General features: G+C 41.1%; 1 protein-coding gene across 5 annotated transcripts in view; it reads right to left on the reverse strand.

Moving 5' to 3' along the window:
• Positions 1-22142, reverse strand: part of KLHL18 (kelch like family member 18) — a 55721-nt gene that overhangs the window by 22433 nt on the left and 11146 nt on the right. Inside the window, exon 1 of one of the 5 annotated variants that reach the window (XM_038566628.1) lies at positions 13155-13268. The exons of the other annotated variants lie outside the window; for them this stretch is intronic. The gene's annotated coding sequence lies outside the window, so the exon portion shown is untranslated. Of the gene's footprint in view, positions 1-13154; positions 13269-22142 lie in introns of those variants that run through there. 5 annotated transcript variants of the gene reach the window in all.

A 22142-nucleotide genomic window follows, 5' to 3' on the forward strand; every position in this document is an offset into this window, starting at 1 on the left:
GACTTGAACAGGGGCTCATGTAGGGTGGAAGGACAGAGCAGGGATGGGGGGTACAGATGGTGGGGAGGGGGGGTCTTGGGGCAACAACCGGGCTGTGGTAGGCCACATGGAGCCCAGAGCTCCTCTCAGGAAAATGACCCTGGCAGCAACCAGATCAGACAACTGGTACTGTGTACTGGCTGGTGCCCCACAGGGCGCACAGGGCTCAGGCCACATGGGGACAGAGGCCAACTCTCTCCAACTTGTATTGCACCCTCCCGACAGACACATCTTTAGCCTGGGGAGTCCTATAAAGTGCTTTCCAACTATCTGCCAAAAGGATAGTCTTTTTAACAAGCCTTGCCATTTATAGCTTCTAGCCATAAACATTTCCACTTAAGAACTTTCTAGTCTTCGGAAAGAACAAAATAGTCTCCCCATCCCGCCCCCTAAATTCCATATTAGTGAAATGCCAGAGCAATCTCACTACCTGATGCTCTTTTCTTTCACATTTATTTAGATATTCTAGTTCAGGTTCTGTCACTTCAGCCTCTTTGCCACTTTAGATTTATTATCTGTAAGTTGTCCTTCAAGATCATACAATCTTAAAAAAAAAAAAACTGCTTTAAAAAAAAAAAAAAGATCATATAATCTTCCAAATACCAAAGGATTGATGAGGATTGATTCAGAGGCTATGAGCTTCTCACCTAATCCACATGTGGCTCTGCTATTGGTGTTGAAGACGGTAAGTGGCTGTGTGCTTTGGGGGTTTTCATACTTAAAAAACATATATATCAGTAAAACATGGAAGTATTTCTTTTTTATTTTTTTAAAGATTTATTTATTTATTTATTTATTCATGATAGACATAGAGAGAGAGAGAGGCAGAGACACAGGCAGAGGGAGAAGCAGGCTCCATGCTGGAAGCCTGATGCGGGACTTGATCCCGGGACTCCAGGATCACACCCTGGGCCAAAGGCAGGCGCTAAACCGCTGAGCCACCCAGGGATCCCAACATGGAAGTATTTCTTAAAGTTGTTCTATAAAGTTTTTTTTTTTTAAGATTTCATTTTTTATTTATTCATGGAGAGAGAGAGAGAGAGAGAGGCAGAGGTAGAGACACAGGCAGAGGGAGAAGCAGGCTCCATGCAGGGAGCCCGATGTAGGACTCGATCCTGTGACTCCCAGGATCACACCCTGGGCTGCATGCGGCGCCAAACCTGTGCCACCGGGGCTGCCTATAAAGTTTTTAAACTGGCAGTTTCTGGTTCCCTTATTCCTGCTCTCAGGAGCCATCTCTTTCTTCTGGTACTTATCTCTATCTTTCCTTCTTTTTAAGATTCATTTGTTTATTTTAGAGAGAGACAGTGAAGATGAGTGAGTGGGCATGAGAGGAAAGGCAGAGGGAGAGAATCCTCAAGCAGACTCCCTGCTGAGTGGGGCACCTGAGGATGCAGGGCTTGATCCCATGATCCTGAGATCAGGACCTGAGCCAACATCAAGAATTGCATTCTTAACCGATTGAGCTACCCAGGCGTCCTATTTTCCACCCTCCTAAGTAATGTGCCTCTAGTAATAATTCTTGAATTTTCATTTCTAGTTATTACTTGTAATATCATGTCTCCCAACAGCCCCCCACAATCCCTGCCTCCTGGCATTCATACCCTTGTGCAACCCTCTCCCACACTGTCTCAGGACTGGTCTGTGTGGCTGACACAGTACAACAGAAGTGACGGTGTCATCTGAATGCATGCCACATTCATGGCTGGGTCATAAAAAGCACTGTACATTCCTTTTACCGTCTCTCCCGGATCACTTGCTCTTGGGAGCTGAGTAAAGGAACGACATATCCTGGGGAGAGCTGTACAAAAAGAACTAAGGCTTCTTTCTACCGCTATCTGAATGAGCCTGGGAGAGGAGCCTCTAGCTCCAGTCAAGCCTTCAGATGCCTGCAACCTCATGAGAGATCTCTAAACTGCTTTTGAATTCCTGACCCACAGAAGCTGTGTGATAATAGGTATTTATTATTTTAAGTCACTAAGTTTTGGGGTAATTTGTTAGGCAGCAAAAGAGAACCATTACATTACCTACTTAAGCCCTGTGATGGAAGAGCAGGATTTTGTTCTGACATTCTCTTCACATACAAACCCACTTAGTCTCCCCATCTTTCCAATATAATTATGTCCACTTTTAGTTAAATTAAGAGTTGCATTATTAGGTCTATGTGAATATTACTTGCAGCCAAGCCATGATGTATGCAATGATTACATTTCCTTTCTTACAGAATCACACCCCCCCCCCCCCCGTGATAACAATAAAGTGTAAAACTCCTTTTAATATGTTCAATCAGGTACCCTAGCAGCTTGCTCCTGCATACTCTTGAGGTATTCCCTACTGGAACTCTGTCCTCACAGGAATCCCTTTCACTTCACCTACATTGGAACCCATTTCCTGAAGTCCGTTGAGTCCTCTTCCTGATTTATCCCCTTGTTCTGATGAAAAGCATCTTCTAGCAGAGTTGCTTGAGAAAGGGTATTCTATAAACTGTTTTTGTTTTTTTTTACTCATAGCACTCTGACACCAAATGTGTGGGTTTTTTTTTTCCCCTCACACAAACCAATTTTCCAACTCTCCAGACACCAACTGGTATCCTCTAATATACTTCAAACCTGACATGAACTCCCTAGGGCTGGTGCAGGTTAAGGGCTGAGTCCCACAAGACGACCTCTGCTTCAGATGCCAACTGTACTTCTGGGCAACTGGCTATAAAGTTGGGGTGGGAGTGGGGGGTGGGAATGTTCCCTACAACCTTCTCCTCAGGTGTGATAATTTGCTAAAATGGCTCACTGAACTCAGGGAAAACAATTTACTATTACTGGTTTATCACAAAGGATGCAAAGAACAGCCTGCTGAAGAGGTACAGAGGGCAAGGTCTAGAAAGGTCCTGAGCACAGGAACTTCTGTCCCTGGGGAATTGAGGGGTGCCACCTTCCCCACACGTGGCTATGTTCACCAACCTGGAAGCTCCCCAATGGTCAAAGGGTGGGACTGGAAGTTCAAACCCTCTAATCATATGGTTGCCCTCTCTGGCAACCAGCCTCATCCTGAAGCTATCCAGGGGTCCACAGAGAGTCATCTTATTAGCATAAACTCAGGTGTGGTTGAAAGAGGTTTGTTATAAATAACAATGGACACTCCTCTCACTCAGGAAATTCCAAGGGTTTAGAAGCTTTTGTGTCAGGAACTGGGAATGGAAGAGCAAATATTATAATAAAGGATGCTCTTATCATCCCTACCACTCAGGAAATTCCAAGGGTTTTAGGAGCTCTGTGCCAGGAACCAGGGAAAAAGACCAAATATGCATTCTTTTTTTTTTTTTTTAAAGAACTGTTTTTTTTTTTTTTTAATATTTTATTCATTTGAGAGAGAGAGTGAGTATATGACAGGTGAGAGGGGCAGAGGGAGAAGCAGGCTCCCCCTGAGCAGGGAGCCAGATATGAGACTCAATCCCACAACCCTGGGATCATGACCTGAGCTAACAGCAGGGTTTAACTGATGGAGCCACCCAGGTACCCGCCCAAATTCATATTCTTATTATATCACAATATCATAGGGCATATGCACAAAATGTCTGAAAATGTCTTTATTAGCTTTCAACCTGGGTGATAGTTCAGCTGGCTATAAAATTCTAAGTTGGGAATATTTTTTTTCCTATTAGAATTCTGAAGGTATTGCTCCATTGTCTTCTACTTTTGTCGCTTTTGAGAAATTTAATGCCCTTCTCAACACTAACCCTTAGTACATAACTATTTTCTCTAGAAGCTTTTAGTACTTTCTCTTTATCCTCAGAGTTCTGAACTCTTACAGGGTTACACCTTGGTGTTGGGTCCTTTCATTCACAGTGCTATCTCAATCTACAGACTTTTAGTTCTGGAGATATCTTTCCATTCTATTTCTTTGATAATTTCCTCCTCTTACTGCCTATTTTTTTCTCTCATGAGATTTCCATGAGTCAGGTGTTAGGTCTCTTGGAATGATCCTGCATTTTTTCACCTGTTCCTCATTTTGCACCTCTTTCATTTGGTCTTTCTCTTAGGAATCTTCTTCAATTTTATCTTTCAATATTTCTGTGGTTATGGTATTTTTAATTTCCAAAAGGTCTTTCTTGTTTTCTGAAGGTTCCCTGTCCCACTTTTTATTGAAAGAATCTTCTTTTAAAAAAAGATTTTATTTATTTATTCATGAGAGACACAGAGAGAGAGAGGCAGAAGCAGGCTCCATGCATGGAGCCCGACATGGGACTTGATCCCAGGTCTCCAGGATCACGCCCTGGGCCAAAGGTGGCATTAAACCGCTGAGTCACCTGGGCTGCCCAAAAAAATATTTTATTTACTTATTCATGAGAGACAGGGAGAGAGGGAGAGGGAGGGGGAGAGAGAGAGAGAGAGAGAGAGAGAGAGAGAGAGAGAGAGGCAGAGACACAGGCAGAGGGAGAAGCAGGCTCCATGCAGGGAGCCCGATGTGGGACTGGATCTCGGGACTCCAGGATCACACCCTGGGCGGAAGGCAGATGCTCAACCGCTAAGCCACCCAGGCATCCCTTATTGAAAGAATCTTATTCATCTTTCATGAATGCAGTATTTTCTCTAAACTCTCTCAAAATATAGTTACATTTTTTCTTCTCTTTCTCTTCCTCCTCTCCGCTTTTACTGTTTCCTCTGAGTTCTTTCCCCCTCATTTGGGGAAAAGGGGTTTTGGTCTCTGTCTTTTATGCTAGAGGCTTGCTTTAAATGCCTCCTGACACTTGGCTCTCTGCTCATACTTTTAGAAGCTGTTTGAAAGTTCTGTGTGGGGGTGGCTAGGCTCAATAACTTGTGGACTTCTTATCAGGGAGATCAAGCAAGAACCTACCATTTTACTGGGGACTCCTAAAAGAAGTACCTTTACGACTTTTTCCTCTGGGGCACACTTTATCAGAGATGGATCTTCCAATCTCTTGCATGAGAGTGCCTGCCTGCAGGTATTCTGAATCTGAGTGAGAGAGGGGGATGGTTCTATCATTCACTGCTTAGACCTTTGCCTTATAGCCCTTATTTTCAGTTTTGCTCCATATTCCATCCCCTCTTCTATGCTTGGTATGCCTCAGGTTCAATATGTAAGACTAAAACTCCTGTCTCCTGGGAGAGTAGAGGAGGAGCTGTAGGCAACTAATTGTTTTTCACACAGATTTTCAACTAATCTTCCTGTTTTCAGTATTTTGCTTCTCCAATTTTGGAACTATTCCAGAGTTCTGCATTACAAATCCTCTTTCTTCCTAATTTCTCCTCCAGCAGGCACTTTCAGTTCCTCTGGTCAAGTTCAGCACACTTCATACTTTCTGGCTTCAATATTCCATTGATCTCTCATTGGCTGATATCTCTTCTCTATTATATTAATGGTATTACAGCAGGGCAGAGGGGTTAAAATATATGTTCAATTAGTTGTGTTAAATTGCCATGCATTTATTTTTCATCTGGAAAGTAAATAGAAGACAAAAGAACAAACTGTACGTGCATAAAGAAGGTGACCTGGATTCCCCCCAAAAGCTCAACTAAAGAGAAGGCAGGCCTATCTTGGGATATGCTAGCCAGATTACAACTGAATTCTGTGGTCTGTTAATTAAAGGGAAGAACAAATTTGTCTTTATCTACAAGAGGGAGACCAAGATGGGAAAGGGTCTGGAAGTTGCACCTTAAGAGAAATGGTTAAGGATAGCTCATTTGTAAAAGATAATTTGGGGAGAGAGGTGGGATACAGTAGCTGTCCTCAAGCCCTAGAAGGGCCATGACATGGATGAAGGCAGATCTAAAAGTGACAGGGAGGCAGACTTTAGTTTATTATAAAGAATAAGAGCCTATCACCTAAGAATGTTTAGGGGAGTCCTGCACTAGTTCCAGAACTATTAAGGGACCTTTCAATACTACAATCCTAGGACACTTCATTTTTGTGAAAAGCTTTAAAAAATGCAAATACTCTCATTTATAATCTCAGTTGAAAAAAGTCACTCAAAAAAAGAGATGATCATTTATTGAGTTCCTTTTTGCTGAGTACCCACTATACATTCTTTTCTCATTTTAGTCCTCATGGCAACCTTCTACATTAAGTAGCTGCTGCAAATTTCATTTTGTAGAAGAGGAAACCAAGATTTAGAAGTCACGTAACTTGCCCCAAAATTAAGTAGCTATGTATATAAAAGAGAAAGAATTATGCTCGAGCTGTTTATTAGTGGAGCTTGAGAGGGATCCAGTAAATAACACACCTCCTCCCAGCTCAAGTTCTCAGCCAATTGGGAAATTTTTGAAATAATAAAAAGCCTACACGTGATAAAAATTATATCAAATTAAACACACACATACACACCAGTGAATAAAAGTAAAGCTGGGGAAATCTAAGTAAGAGTGGTAGATTATATCACTATCAATATCCTAGTTGTGATGTTGTACCAGTTTTGTAAGTTATGACCATATGGGAAATTGGGCAAAGGGTATATAGGATCTCACTGCTATTATTTCAAATAACTACATGTGAATCTACAATTATCTCAAAATAAAAAGTTCATTTAAAAAAGGGGACAGGGCACCTGGGTGGTGCAGTTAGTTAAGTGTCCAGCCTTTTGGTTGAAGCTCAGATAGTGATTTTAGGGTCTTAAGATTGAGCCCTGCATCAGGCTCTGCAATCAGCACAGAGTCTGCTTGAGAGTCTCTCTCTCCCCTTCTGCCCCTCCCACTCGTGCATGCTCTCTCTCTAAAATAAATAAATACATCTTTTTTTTTTTTAATTTATTTATTTACGATGGTCACACTCAGAGAGAGAGAGAGAGGCAGAGACACAGGCAGAGAGAGAAGCAGGCTCCATGCACCAGGAGCCCGACGTGGGACTCGATCCCGGGTCTCCAGGATCGCGCCCTGAGCCAAAGGCAGGCGCCAAACCGCTGCACCACCCAGGGATCCCTAAATACATCTTTTTATTTAAAAAAACATAATCAATTAAAAAGGGACAAAGCAAATGGGAAATAAAAATATTCTTTTATTATTGATAAGCTATGGCCTACATGGGAGGACAAGTGTGTTTCCTATTTTAACATCTTGAATTATTCAGGCCCATGCAAAGGCCACTTTCTCCACTGATCTGCAATTATACTGTTACCTCAAATCTTTCCCACCTATCCATTCCTACGATGGCAAAGAAATGTGAAATGGTAGAACAGAATTTACAAAAAAATAATCAGTGAGCAACATATAATTGGTTGGTCAGAAAGGGCAATACTATTTGGTATACATCCCTACTTTTAATCACATTTTGCAATGCCCACTCTCAGGCAATACTTGTTATAAAAATATACCAATAGAATGGAATCAGACTTAATTTAAGGTATTGGAAAGAGTCAGGGCAAGGGCAGAAGAAAGAAGTGAATCTGTGGGATAATGAAACACTCTGAACTGAAAGAATTAAACTCATGATCACATATGGAAGCTGCCTGGGCTGGTTCAGGATATCAGGTCTCTGTGCACACAGCACACACCTAATGCCTGCGCTCACACTACCACTTAATAAGCATGTGTATGAGCACCAGCCACGTAACCACTGTGGGATGATATACAATGACTAGCATCTAAAAAACAAATTAGGGGCAATCACAGGACCTCCTGGGTACATAAACATCTCCAAACTTACTTCGAAGAAAAAAGAAAGAAATTCCAACTGAGAACCCAAACAACTTCCACTAAAACTGCAGCAAAGACTTAGCACTTGTGCCACTTGGCTTCTACAAAGAGTGGATGTATAACCTCTGTCTGAGCAGAGGCTTGGCGCAGTATGATCTGAAGAGGAGACTGAAACATTTCTCCTCACCTATAGCGTTCCTCCATGTATTTTTTAAATTATGAAGCCCCTGTAGCTTTAATGCCCATTAACAGTTTTGTTTGGAAAATTAAGAGCTAATAGAGCTATAAGGGGAGGAAGATAAAGTTTAAAAACAAGTCAATGGGTAACTTAAATCCACATGTGCTGCAACTCCTCTACTCAGTTTTAAAAATCATGGAACACACTATTCCTTTGATAAATATTAAAAATCAAAGTGGCCTCCATGCTGCAAGTATAGATAGGAAAACGATATGATATGAAGCTGGAAAAGTAGATATGGTACTTAGGAATTCTACATTTTGCTTTAAGAGCGTTAGGAAACCAGGAAGAGTCTCTAAGGCAACAGGGCCACTCTGCAGGGAGAGCATGAGCTGGGAGTTGCCATTCACTTAAATCAGAAACAAGAGAGAGGGGCTATGTTGGGGGGTAGAAGATTGAGTCAAGTTTTAGACAAGTTGTCACGGAGTGCCTGGGAGGCATCCAAGCAGAGATACTGTGTAGGAAGTTGATGGTACGTCTGGAACACAAAGAGATGGAGTCTAGGCTCAAATGACACTTTCAGGATGTGTCAGTGTAGAGATGAGAAGCAGTCACTGAGGGAGAGAACTTGGAGCACAAAGAGGGTTTAAGACAGCCTGGAGGAAGTCTAACATTTAAAGCTCACCTAGTAGAGGATGCATCTACAAGGCAATAGAAGGAAAGTACAGAAAGGAAGAGAAAAGGAGAAGAAAAGCAAGGACACGCCTAGAGGAAGAGAAGAGCGTGAGATCAGCGGTGGCATCAATGCCACCAGACAGGCTGTATGGTAAACACAGAAGCTAGAAGGCCCTCACCAGCAAGGTCACCTCATGCAGGCTTCCTCCACCCTTGGCTTCCCAACTTATGAGATAGATCATTCCTATTCCTCTGACTTCTCAAGAGGCTTTTTTTTTTTTTTTAAGATTTTATTTATTTGAGAGAGAGAGAGAGACAGACAGACAGACAGACACCATGAGCAGGAGGAAGGGGCAGAGGGAGAGAGAGAAGCAAAATCCACGCTGAGCAGGGAGCCTGACACAGGGCTTGATCCCAGGACCCTGAGATCACGACCTGAGCCAAAGCAACTGACTGAGCCATCCAGGTGCCCCTCAAGAGTTTTTAAGATCAAATAAAAAGGTGTGGGATCCCTGGTGGTACATACAAATCGTGCCAGTTTCCTAGCGCCTGCCTTTGGCCCAGGGCGTGATCCTGGAGACCCGGGATCGAATCCCACGTCAGGCTCCCGGTGCATGGAGCCTGCTTCTCCCTCTGCCTATGTCTCTGCTTCTCTCTCTCTCTCTCTCTGTGTGTGACTATCATAAATAAATTTTTTTTTAAAAATTAAAAAAAAATATAAAGGTGCAAGAAAATAGTTGATACGTCATTTGACCAAATCACCTCAGCCACTCCAAATTCCTAAGTTCCCAGGGGGAAAGAAGTGTTGTCCTGTGCAGACCATGCTGATGTTGCTGCCAATCCTGGGTCATTTGGACGGATGCATCTGCACTAATTTGTCCCAGCTTGGCCACCAATGGGGTGGGACTCAAGGGCACATTTACAAACCTGTCAGAGGTTCTCCACAAGGATATAATCTCCACAAGATGAATAAATAACTGGATGGATGGGCTCTGGAAGAGACTGAAGCTAGTTAGCTTTTTCTGAGCAGGGCCTCAGAATTGCAAAGTTGGGCTTATTAAATTAAGTGATATATGATACACAGAAAAATACCCTAGCACAGTGTCAGGCATTTAGCAAAGATTTAACAAAAGTTATTGTTTTGCACCCAGCTGAGAGACACAGTCATAGAAGACTAAGATATAAATAACTGAAATCCTCACAAGTCCAGTCTGATTTAGAGAGATTAAAACTCTTGAGTTTCAGAGCCCACGCTCTACTACAGATATATAAGCAAGCTACCCAATTTTACTATACTTTGTTCCAGGTTGGCTTGGATTTCCAGGTAGAATTATTACTTACGGTAGTATAGCAAGGAATATAGCTTAAAAAAAAAAAAAGTAAGATTCTCAAGAAAAGCACTATAAATACTGGTAAAGTCACTGTGATCCACCACGCTATTAGACAATATGAGAAAACACAGCATTAAAGGTCAAAATATGTGCCCATCTCCTTTATCTGCTCATCCCAGGGGAGACAGAGAGCACAAGCCATATGGTACATACAAATCGTGCCAGTTTCCAGGGCAGCTATTCTTTCTCTAATGATACAGGCAAATCTCTTCCCTCCACCCCTGAGTCTCAGTTTCTTCATCTGCAAATAAGGGGCTCTAACTAGAACAGGTTTCTCAACTGGTGACGCCTCTCCTGGGACGCCTATGTGGCTCAGTGGTTGAGTGTATGCCTTCTACTTGGGTTGTGATCCTGGAGTTCCGGGATTGAGTCCCGAGCCTGCTTCTCCTCCTTCTGCCTATGTCTCTGCCTGTCTCTGTGTCTCTCATGAATAAATAAATAAAATCTTAAAAAAACACACACACACAAAAAAAACAAAACACTAGCCTAACATGAATTCGGTAAAGCTTTTCTTTTTGATCATGATGGCATCTACACACATCTGAAAAGTAATTATACACACATCTTAAAGGCATCATTTCTCTGCCCAACAGATTGGAGCACGTGTGGATGAGGGCCCCTGGCGATAACCCTGCAGAAGCCCTGGGGCACAGAAAACTCTGTACCAGAGGTTCTCCAAGGTCCCTCCTGGTTAGTAGAGTCTGAGACTATAAGCAAAAGGAATGAAAAATCCTGAGCACCTCATCATCCACTTAAGTTTTGACTTGCTTTAACACATACTCGTATGTGCACACATGCATGCACACCTAGCTTCCATGTTTTTCCTTGGAAAGACTGGGAAATTTTCCATTCACAGCCCTGCTTTGGTGGTATCTTTAGATCAACAGGGATAGTGTAGCATGATACCACAAATTCTGTTCCCTATCAAAAGGCAGGTGGGGCTCAAGATTCAACCAGCTGCTTATTCAAGCAGGAAAAGCAGCACGGCAAAATCTGAGTTGGGAGTAATCTGAAACAAAGGAAGCAAAAGATATGCCCAGAATAGATTTCTCTTTGATGGAAAACATTTTGATGTTATTGCTCCTACCTTCAAGCATCTCACAATGAACATAAATAAAACACGAAGTGAACACTTAAGTGCCCAGCCTGTGCAGACAGATTACACTTGGGATAAGTGGGATTTAAGACTAAGCTTTCAGGCAGTCACATGAGATGCTGAAAGTGCATAATGGTAATCCATAATTTTATTGAGGCACAAATTTGAATCATAAAGGCCATGAAGCTGGTAAGAATGTGTTTAAGAAATAGAGATGTACTAAGGATGGATTAATCTCTAAAATTCCTTTAGCCTAGAAAATCAGTAATTATAAATCCTTTAAGACAGCATATCATGGTAGATAAGAACAAGTATCTGGAGCTAAATCACCTAGGTTCAAAACTAGGTATGCTAGCTGCGTGATTATGGGCTATTTATTCAATCTCTCTGTGCCTCAATTCACACAACTGCAAGATAAGGCTAAAAAGTACCTCCCTCACGGGGTTACTGTGAGGGTTAAGTTAGCTAACATCTATAAGGCATTTAAAATAGTGCATGGCATATATTAAGTGTGATACAATAGCTTGTTAAATGAATAAAATGTCCTCAAATTTAAAACGTTATAGATATTATTTTTAAGACCTTTAGAGAAGGGGTCAGCAAACTATAGTCTATGGACCCAAATCTGCCCTGCCTTGTTTTTATGTGGCCCATTACCTGAGTCTAGTTTTCACATTTTTATTTATTTGGGGGAAAAAATATTGAAAAAAGACTAGTATTTCATGACATGTCAAAATTATATGAAATCCAAATTTCGGTGTCCACATACAAAATTTTATTGGAACACAGACATGTCCATACCATGGCAAAGTTGGCAAAGCTGTGACAGTGATTCAATGGCCTGCAAAGTAAAAAATATTTACTATCTGCCTCTTTACAGAAAAAGTTTCCTACCCTCTGCTCTAGAGTCATAGGGAACATATATTACGAAGAGGGATTGAATACATTCTTTAGAAAGAAGATACTGATCACTTATTTAAGACCCCTCACCCCACATCACACCTGATCTGCTAGTAGTCACGACTCCTCTTGCTGAACTAGTATGAACTTTGTGGAATCCAATAGTGTCTTATACAAAATGCTCCTTTTTAAAGGAAATGAGCTAAGCCTGAAATAAAGGCATTCACCCTGGAGCCATTAATGACCTGTATGGGCCTGCCTACCACCAATGTCATTTTTTTTTAACTTCAGTTTTTTAACCATAGTTATACAATTATTCTTTTTGCCCCTTGCCCCCATGGAGTGTAAATGCTAATTAGGCTCAGTAATAATGTAGCCTTATCCATCAGAAATATAAGAGGGAGGCAGCCTGCATGGAGATGCCTTGAAGCATCTGCTTTCCTACCTCAGATGTCAACCAAGTCCCCACCTTATTCAGCAACTGCAAAGCACAAAGCCAGCTCAGGGCAGCACTCTGCCACCAAACAAAGTCTTATTCAGATGTTAGATGAGTAGGGCTATTCCATATTGGAGATGTCAAGCCTCAGTCACAGGCACTGTATTTTTCTGTTCTTACCCATTCCAGTAGTAGACTTCAGACTCCCTGAGGGTCTTGTACATCACTTTTATAGCTTAGTAAATAGTCACTAAAATTAAAATACTGACTCTATCTTCAACAGCAGCCCAGAAAGTCAACAATTCCCTGTGAAAATAAATTAACCCCACAGAAGACGTAGCACTTTCACTGAAGGTTATAGTCAAAGTGGACAGCAGGTTCTCTCAGTTAAACTTAGAAAAGCATATCAGAGATGAGGCAGGGACCCTTATGATTTTCCACTCATGTCCTTCAAATTGTTCTTATATAAATAGATACAGTAAATCTGCACGCAATTGTAGCACTTGAGGGCTACTATCATGACAATCTATTATCTATTATTTACCATTAACTACAGATATCTAAATAGCTATATAATAGATAAAGCTATTAACTATAATGTTAATAACATATAGTACGTTAACTATTAATTATCCATAATATAATGATGATTAAAATAGTCTATTACTGAACTATTTTAGGTTACTTGAAAGTTAGCAGAAAATACTTGTGGTTCAACACATGCGACTAGAAACCTTCCAAAAACATGATTAGCTATAGACTCCATCACATGTCGGCTCTGTCCAGTGCTCCTTACCTTCTTCTGGGATCTTCTATCTTCATTCCAATCACACTACATAGCATATGATCTAAGCCCTATCAATGAATGAGACCCTGCCTTGGGACTTCTCAAATGAGAAAGAAGAGGGACAATCCTCCCAGGATAGGCAAGGAGTCATCAGATGGTCCAACACCTCCATGTATGAGAAACCACTGTGCAGTGGGAGGAGGGTGTTGACCATTGAGGGAAGTGTCTTGGCAGCATTCAGTCCCTGGCCCATCATCAACACTGTCCTTTTTTCCAGCTTGATTACATGAACCAATAAATGGCTGGTCTTGCTGAGGGTAATTCTGTTATTAAGAGCCAGAGTTCTGAGCAAGGCAGTTCAGAGAAAGCCCTGGGAGAAAGCGGAAAAGGGGGACCTTCCTGGATTTAGTAGATGGTTATACCTAAAGGTGGCTTTAGCTCTGAATAGGTCTCTGTGGTGCCTCAAGGCCCCCATTCTGCTCACCAGTCAGGTCTTAAAGGATTATAACACTTATACAATAAAGATGCAATTTCTTCCCAAACTGATGTGCAGATCTGATGCAACTCCTATCAAAACCACAGCAAGATTATTTTTATAGATATAGACAAGATTCTTCAGGCAAAGGAACTAAAATAGCTGAAACAATTTTGAGTAATAAAGTGTAAATGGCCTATAAGCACATGAAAAGATGTTCAACATCATTAGTCATCAGGGAAATGCAAATCAAAACTACCATAAGATACTACTTATATACAAATGATAGCTGGCTACCGAAAAAACCAAACCAATACAAAAAAACAAAACAAAAAAATCCAGATAATAAGTGTTGATGAAGATGTGGAGAAACTAGAAGTCTTGGGCAGCCAGGTGGCTCAAAGATTTAGCGCCGCCTTCAGCCCAGGGCCTGATTCTGGAGACCCAGGATTGAGTCCCACGCCAGGTTCCCTGCATGGAGCCTGCTTCTCCCTCTGCCTGTGTCTCTGCCTCTCTCTCTCTCTCTCTCCTTCTCTGTGTCTCTCATTAATAAATAAATAAAATCTTAAAAAAAAAAAACAAACTAGAAGTCTTGTGTACTTCCTACTGCTGGTAGGAATATAAAATGGCGCAGCCACTGCAGCTAAGTCTGGAGGCTCCTCAAAAAGTTAAACATAGAATAATAACATGACACAGCAATTCTGCTCCTAGGTATATATCCAAAAGAACTGAAAGCACAGTCTCAAAGAGATTCATGTGTTCACATGTTCACAGCTGCATTATTCACAATCACCAAAATGTGGAAACAACCCAGATGCCCATCAACAGATGAATGGATATACAAAATGTGATATATGCATACAACAGAATATAATGTAGTCTTAAAAAGGAATGAAATAAAAAAAAAAAAGGAATGAAATCAAGAGAATGAGAAAATAAGCCACAGACAGGGGGAGGAAACGTTTGCAAAAGACATATCTGATAAAGGGCTACTCAAAACATACAAATAACTCTTGAAACCTAACAATAAGAAGACAAGTGAATTTTAAAAATGGGCAAAAGGCTAATAACAGCCATTTCAGCAAAGAAGATACACAGATGGCAAATAAGTATATGAAAAGGTGTTCCACACCGTGTCATTGGGAAATGCAAATTAAAACAAGTTATCTCCATGTATCCATTAGAATGGCCAAAATCCAGAACACCAATAACATCAAATGCTGACAAAGATGTGCAGCATCGGGAACTCTCATTGACTGCTAGTTGGAATGCAAAATGATACAGCCACTTTGGAAGACAGTTTGGCATTTAAAAAAAAATAAAACTAAACATATTCTTTTTTTAAAAAAAAATATTTATTTATTTATTTATTTATTTATTTATTTATTTATTTATTTATTTATTTATGAGAGAGAGAGAGAGACCCGCAGAGTCACAGGCAGAGACAGAAGCAGGCTCCATGCAGGGAGCCCAACATGGGACTTGATCCCCGGTCTCCAGGATCACACCCCGGGATGAAGGCGGCGCTAAACCACTGAGCCACCGGGGCGGCTGCCCAAACTAAACATATTCTTACCATACAATCTAGCAATCACACTCCCTGAGATTTTCCCAAAGGACTTAAAAACCTATGTCCACACAAAAACCTGCACATGAATGTTTATAGCAGCTATATCTGTAATTGCCAAAAGTTAAAAGCAACCAAGATGTCCTTCAGGAGCTGAGCGGAAAAATAAGCTGTGGTCCATCAGACAATGGAATCTTATTCAGCACAGAAAGAAATGAGCTATTAAGCCTTGAAGACATAGAGAAACTTTAAATGTATATTACTAAGGGAAAGAAGCCAGTATGAATAGGCTACATACAAAATGATCCTGACATCCGAGAAAAGGCAAACTATGAAGACAATGAAAAGATCAGTGGTTGCCAGAGGTTGTGGGGAAGGAGGGATGAATAGGTGGAGCACAGATGAGTTTTAAAGCAGGGAAACTATTCTGTATGATACTTTAATGGTGCATATATGTCATTATACACGTGAAGAACTACAGAACATATGACACTACGAGTGAACCCTAATGTAAATTATAATCTTTGGGTGATAATGAGGTGTTCATGTGGGTTTGATTATAACAAATGTACCACTCTGGTTCAGGAATTGATAGTGGGGGGTCCTCTGTATGTTGCGGGGGTAGGGGGATATGGGAAATCTGCATCTTCTGCTCAATTTTACTGTGAACCTAAAACAATTTTTTTTTTAAAGATTTTATTTATTTATTCAAGAGAGACACACACACAGAGAGAGAAAGAGAGGCAGAGACACAGGCAGAAAGCAGGCTCCATGCAGGGAGCCTGACATGGGACTCGATCCCAGGTCTCCAGGATCACACCCCAGGCTGTAAGTGGCGCTAAACCGCTGTGCTACCGGGGCTGCCCCTAAAACTACTTTAAAAAATAAAACCTTTTTTTTTTTTTTTTTTCGGTAAACTGTACTCCCAACTCGGGAGTGGGGCTCGAACTCACGACCCCAAGATCAAGAGTCGCGTGTTCTTTTTTAATTTTTAAAAAGATTTTTATTCATTTATTCATGAGAGACACAGAGACATAGGCAGAGGGAGAAGCAGACTCCATGCAGGGAGCCTGAGGTGGGGACTCAATCCCGGGTCTCTGGGATCATGACCTGAACCAAAGGCAGACACTCAACCGCTGAGCCACCCAGGCATTCCAAGAGTCGCGTGTTCTACCAACTGAGCCAGCCGGGTGCTTTAAGCCCTTTTTGTTTTTTTTAAAGGAATGAATTTCTAATACATACTACAATGTGGATGAACCTTGAAAACATTATACTAAGTGAAATCAACCAGACCCAAAAGACAAACATTGTATGATTCTATTTATAGGAAGGGTTTAGAATAGGCAAAATCAGAGACAGAAAAGAGACTAGAGGGCACCTGGGTGGCTCAGTGGTTGAGCATCTCTGCCTTTGGTTCAGGGAGTGATCCTGGGGTTCTGGGATTGAGTCCCATATCAGGCTCCCCACAGGGAGCCTGCTTCTCCCTCTGCCTATGTCTCTGCCTCTCTCTCTGTGTCTCTCATAAATAAATAAATAAAATCTAAAAAACAAAAGAGGCTACAAGGGGCCAGGGGAAGAGGTGATAGAGAATTATTGCTCAGTGGTTATAGGGTTCTGCTTTGGGTGATGAAAAGTTTTGTAATAATAGACGTTGTGCATAGTTACACAACATTGTAAATACATTTAATTGATTAAAGATTAGGGTTAATGATTTCTTTAGAATAGATTCTATTATTAATCTATTAATCTATTCTTTAGAATATTCTATTCTTTAGAATAGATTAATGATTAGGATTAAAGGAGTTAATGATTTCTTTAGAACAGATAACATTTAAGGAAGGGATCAGGTGAGAATGACCAGAAGCTATCATATACACATTTCAGACGATATGGGTCTAGATACTCCAATGACCCAGGCAGCTATGGCTCCAAGGAACAACACCTGGACCCTCATCCTTGTTCCAACCAGTTTCTAGATGCCTGAGGGGACACATACATGAAACCACCTTCTTCAATAAAAACCCCTAGACTCCAAACAAATATCGGTTTCCCAGATACTCTATCTGTACCTGTATTCTCTCTATATCTTCAATAAACTCTGCTTTCACCTCTTGCTAGCTTGCATTTGATTTCCATCCATCCTCTGGGTCCCCATGGCATCATAATGACAACTGAATTATACACTTAAAATGGTTTAAAAGGGGGGGTGCCTGGGTGGCTCAGTCAGGTAAGCATCTGCCTTCAGTTTGGGTCATGATCCTGGGGTCCTGGGATCCAGCCCTGCTTTGGGCTCCCTGGTCAGCAGGGAGTCTGCTTTCCCTCTCCCTCTGCTGTTCCCCCTGCTTGTGCGCTCTCATAAATAATAAATAAATAAATAAATAAATAAATAAATAAATAAATAAATAAATAAATAAAATCTTTTAAAAAATGGTTTAAAAAGTAAAAATCGTAATAATAAAAATAGTAAAAAAAATAAAAATAAAAATAAAAATAGTGTAATGCGGGGCAACACTGGTGGCCCAGCGGTTTAGCGCCACCTTTAGCCCGGGGTGTGATCCTAGGGACCCGGGATCGAGTCCCACGTCAGGCTCCCTGCATGGAGCCTGCTTCTCTGTGTGTCTTTCATGAATAAATAAATAATATCTTAAAAAAAAAAACAAAAAAAAAACAGTGTAATGGAAGAATAAAGTGGGAGGAATCACTCTCCTCATTTCAAGATTTACTACATGGCCAGAATAAGCAAAACTGCATGGTACTGGTGTAGGGATAGGGACCTTGACCAAAAGAATAGAACCAAGGATCCAAAAGTAACCCTACACATGGCCAACTGATTCTTGACAAAGATATAAAAGCATCTGTACCTCAAATGGAGGAAAGGGGAAGTCTTTTGAGCAAATGGGGCTGGAGAAACTGCATATCCACAGGCAAAAGAAGTTCAACTTACACTTCAGTTTATATAAAAATTAACTCAACAGGGATCATAGATTTTTAAGTGCAAATATTAAAAATATAGAACTTTGAGGGGTGCCTGGGTGACTCGGTAGGTTGATCGTCCAACTCTGTTTCAGCTCAGGTCATGATCTCAGGGCTGTGGAATCCAGCCCCACCTTGGATTCCACACTCAGTGTGGAGTCTGCTGGGGGATTTTCTCCTTTCATCTCTCCCCCCTCCCACACACATGCATGCACTCTCTCTCATGAATAAATAAATCTTAAAAAAAAAAATAGAACTTTTACAAGAAAACACAGGAGAAAATCTTCAAGACCCAGGGCTTGGTAAAGAGTTCTCAGATATGAGATCAAAACTACAGTTTATAAGGAAAAGATTTGATCAATTCAACTAAATCACAATTTAAGACTTTTGCTTGGTAAAAAACCCTGTTAAGGGAATTAAAAGACAATCCACAGACTGGGAGAAATATTTGCAAACTTGCAATATAAATAATTAAATTTTATTTTCAAATTAAATACAGGTGCGATTTCCCTGGGCTTTCAATCATATTTGCTGTGAAATGGGGAGAATTATATTGACCTTAAGAAAATCTTTTTTTCAAAAGAATAAAAAGAAAATATTTTTTTCAAGATTAAATGATACAAAAGAAATGAAAAGCTCTTTTAAACTAACGAGACACTCAGCAGGATCTCTAGAGCTCAGATCTTAGATCTTATCCCTTCTCTGCAGGAATCCAAGGACAGGGGATCAGCAGAGTATGTTTTCTGTATGGTAGGAACAGGCTTCTCCAGAACTGAATAAGTGTCAGATTCCCAGATCCATCACAATGGAAAACCATGCTGGCGTAGAAATCCTCCATTACACACTCTGAGAGGTGTATGATGAAATAAAAATGAAAGTATTATTTGCAAATTACACTTGTATATTTGTACTATTTCTTGCAAATAATATTATTTAGTAACAGGACTTGATACTAATCAGTACTATATTCTTATTTGCTAAATATGAGTCCATTTGACAAAGGACTTCCAAAGGATATACAGGGATGCCTGGGTGGTGCAGTGGTTGAGCGTCTGCCTTTGGCTCAGGGCATGATCCTGGGGTCTGGGATCGAGTCCCACATCAGGCTCCTTGCAGGTAGCCTGCTTCTCCCTCTGCCTATGTCTCTCTCTCTCTCTCTCTCATGAATAAATAAATAAAATCTCTTTAAAAAAAATAAAGGATATACAGATGGTAAATAAACACACAGGATGTTCAACAACACTACCCACTAGGAAAATGCAAATTAAAATCACACTTAGATATCACTATACATTCAACAAAATGGCTACAATAAAAAACAATGGTAATAGCAATTGCTGGTGAGGATGCAGAACTGAGTCACTCATTATATCAGGGTTCTCCAGATAAACAGAAGTGTTGTGTGTGCATGTGTGTGCATATATGGGGAGGGAGTGAGAGAAAGGAGGAAAGGAGGGAGAAGAAGGGAGACTGATTTTAAGGAACAGGCTCACACAATCATGGGGGCTGGCAAGTTCAATATCTAGAGTGGACTTACAGGATGGAGATATAGGTAAGATTTGATGTTGCATTCTACAGTCTGAAATCTGCAAGCAAGTCTCCCCAGGTGGAAAAATCAGACAGGGTGTCTGTGTTACAATCTCGAAGAATTGTTTCTTCTTCAAGAAACCTCCATTTTTGCAGATGAGGCCTTCAATAATTATAGGAGGCCCACCCACATTATGAAAGGTAATCTACTCTGCCCAAACTAATTTAAATGTTAACCACATCTGAAAAATACCTTCACAATCACCTTCTAGATTGGTGTTTGACCAAACAACTGGGCACCACTGCTTAGTCAATTTGATCCCTAAAATTAACCATTGTATTTATACATGTTGGTAGGAACATAAAATGGGACTGCCACTCTAGAAACCAGTTTGGCACTGTCTGCTAAAACTGAAAATCAATTTACTGGATGACCTAGCAATTGTACTCTTGGGCATTTATCCCAAAAAAGGAAAACCTACCTTCATGCAAAATTCAGTAAATGAATGTTCATAGCAGTCTTATTTGTAGCCCCAGACTGGCAAGAACCTTAATGTCTTTCAATGATTTAATGGTTAAACAAAATGTGGTACATCCATACCACAGCATACTAGTCGGGAATATTAAGGAAAAATTATCAGTAACATTTAATAACTTGGATGGCTCTCAAAGGCATTATGCTGAGTAGAGAAAGTTAATCTCAAAAGGTCACATACTTTACAATTCCATTTATATAGCATTCTTGAAATGAGAGATGGAGAAAAAATCAGTGGCTGCCAGAGAGGAAGGACGGAGGGTGGGAGGGGGATGGGTGTGACCATAAAGGGACAGCATAAGAGAAATCTTCACGGTTATGGAATAGTTCTATATTACAGAGGTCATTCTGGGTGTGGAGGTCACAGGTAACCTTGAAAAGTGCAAAGGGTGGCAGCCTGACATAACTAATTTACCTATCTTACTAAAACAGGAGTTCTGCAGAGGGAGCCACCTTTGTATGTTTCCTGGAATAGTCGAGCAATAACTTTCTTTTTTTTTAAGATTTTATTTATTCATTCATGAGAGACACACACAGAGAGAGGCAGAAACACAGGCAGAGGGAGAAGTAGGCTTCATGCAGGGAGCCTAATGTGGGTCTTGATCCCAGGACTCCAGGATCACGCCCTGGGCTGAAGGCAGGCGCTAAACCGCTGAGCCACCCAGGGATCCCCAGTAGTCGAGCAATAAACAGTATTTGTTGAATGAATCAACCCAAAATATAATTGAGTCTCTCACATCAGTCCCCACCTTGATGGGCTTCCCCACTGCCTACAAGTCAGATCCAAAACCTAAACTGGCTTCTATCTACCCCAATCAGCTTTATCCCCTACCATGCCTTTCTTTTTGGTTGTTGGTCAATTCCCCCAAATCACCCTATTTCCTCTCCTTGGATCCTTATATCTTATTTTTCTGCCTGGTGATTTACTGCTTATCCATGTAAACCCAGCTCAAATGCTCCTCTTCTGAGGGGCTTCCCAGACTTCCAGGCAGTCTGCTTGCCATCCTGTAGCACCTGGTACAAGACTCCAGCATACTTTGTAGCATATATTATACTGTCCCTAATGAATGCCTCCCCAACCAGAATGTATGTTTTTCCTACAGAAAGGAAAGGATATGTCCTAGCACTTAACACAGTACGTCATTGCCAAGTCTATTTAATGAAACCTAGAGCCCATTTCATCTAAGAGATAGCTCTCAGTCTTTCATCTGAGATACAAACAAATTAACAACTTCTGATGAGTTCCATCTCTTTTTTTTAAGCTTGATCTTCTGGCTCAGTACTGCTAGAGCTGGTAGGGGGAAGACACTGAAAGCATCAAGAGAGCTACTATCTAACCTTCTCTGGAAATTCAGTTAGCTGAAGTAAGAGACTCAAGAAAAAGATGGTAAGGCTTAGGGATGTCTTGAGAAGGACTTGGTGTCCAGGCTAACTGTGCATTCCCAACAGTAGAAGAAATAAGCCACATTGTGGTTGCCTTGTTCAGGTGCATTTCCATCAAGATGGCGTGTAAGGAAAGTGGAGTGTTCTTTCATCTTGAATTTTGGATGGCCTGCCCCCGGCCCACAACATGGGCTGAGGAAAGCTAGTCCATCCCTCCAAAAGCAGAAATGATTAGTCTCACAAACCCATGGGGTTGAGAAGCAGACAGCAAGTATAATAAAACATACTGGGTTCAGTCTGGAGTTTTGATGGCATTTTAAAGCACGCTGTGTGAAACCTTCTATTGATGGAGCTTTAGATCTCTCTGCTTTAGGGGGCCCTGCTGCGTAAGTGACTCCGGAAGGGGGAGAGGGAGGAAGTGGCTGACCAGCCAGGACTAAAAAAAGATGTGGGTCATGGTCTCATAAAGAGCCAGTGAAGAGCCAGCGAGAACATTCAAGGCCTGTCCCAGCCCACACTAAGGCCTCCCCCTACCTC

Source organism: Canis lupus, chromosome 20, assembly GCF_011100685.1.
Source record: "Canis lupus familiaris isolate Mischka breed German Shepherd chromosome 20, alternate assembly UU_Cfam_GSD_1.0, whole genome shotgun sequence".
NCBI classification, from domain to species: Eukaryota; Metazoa; Chordata; class Mammalia; order Carnivora; family Canidae; genus Canis; species Canis lupus.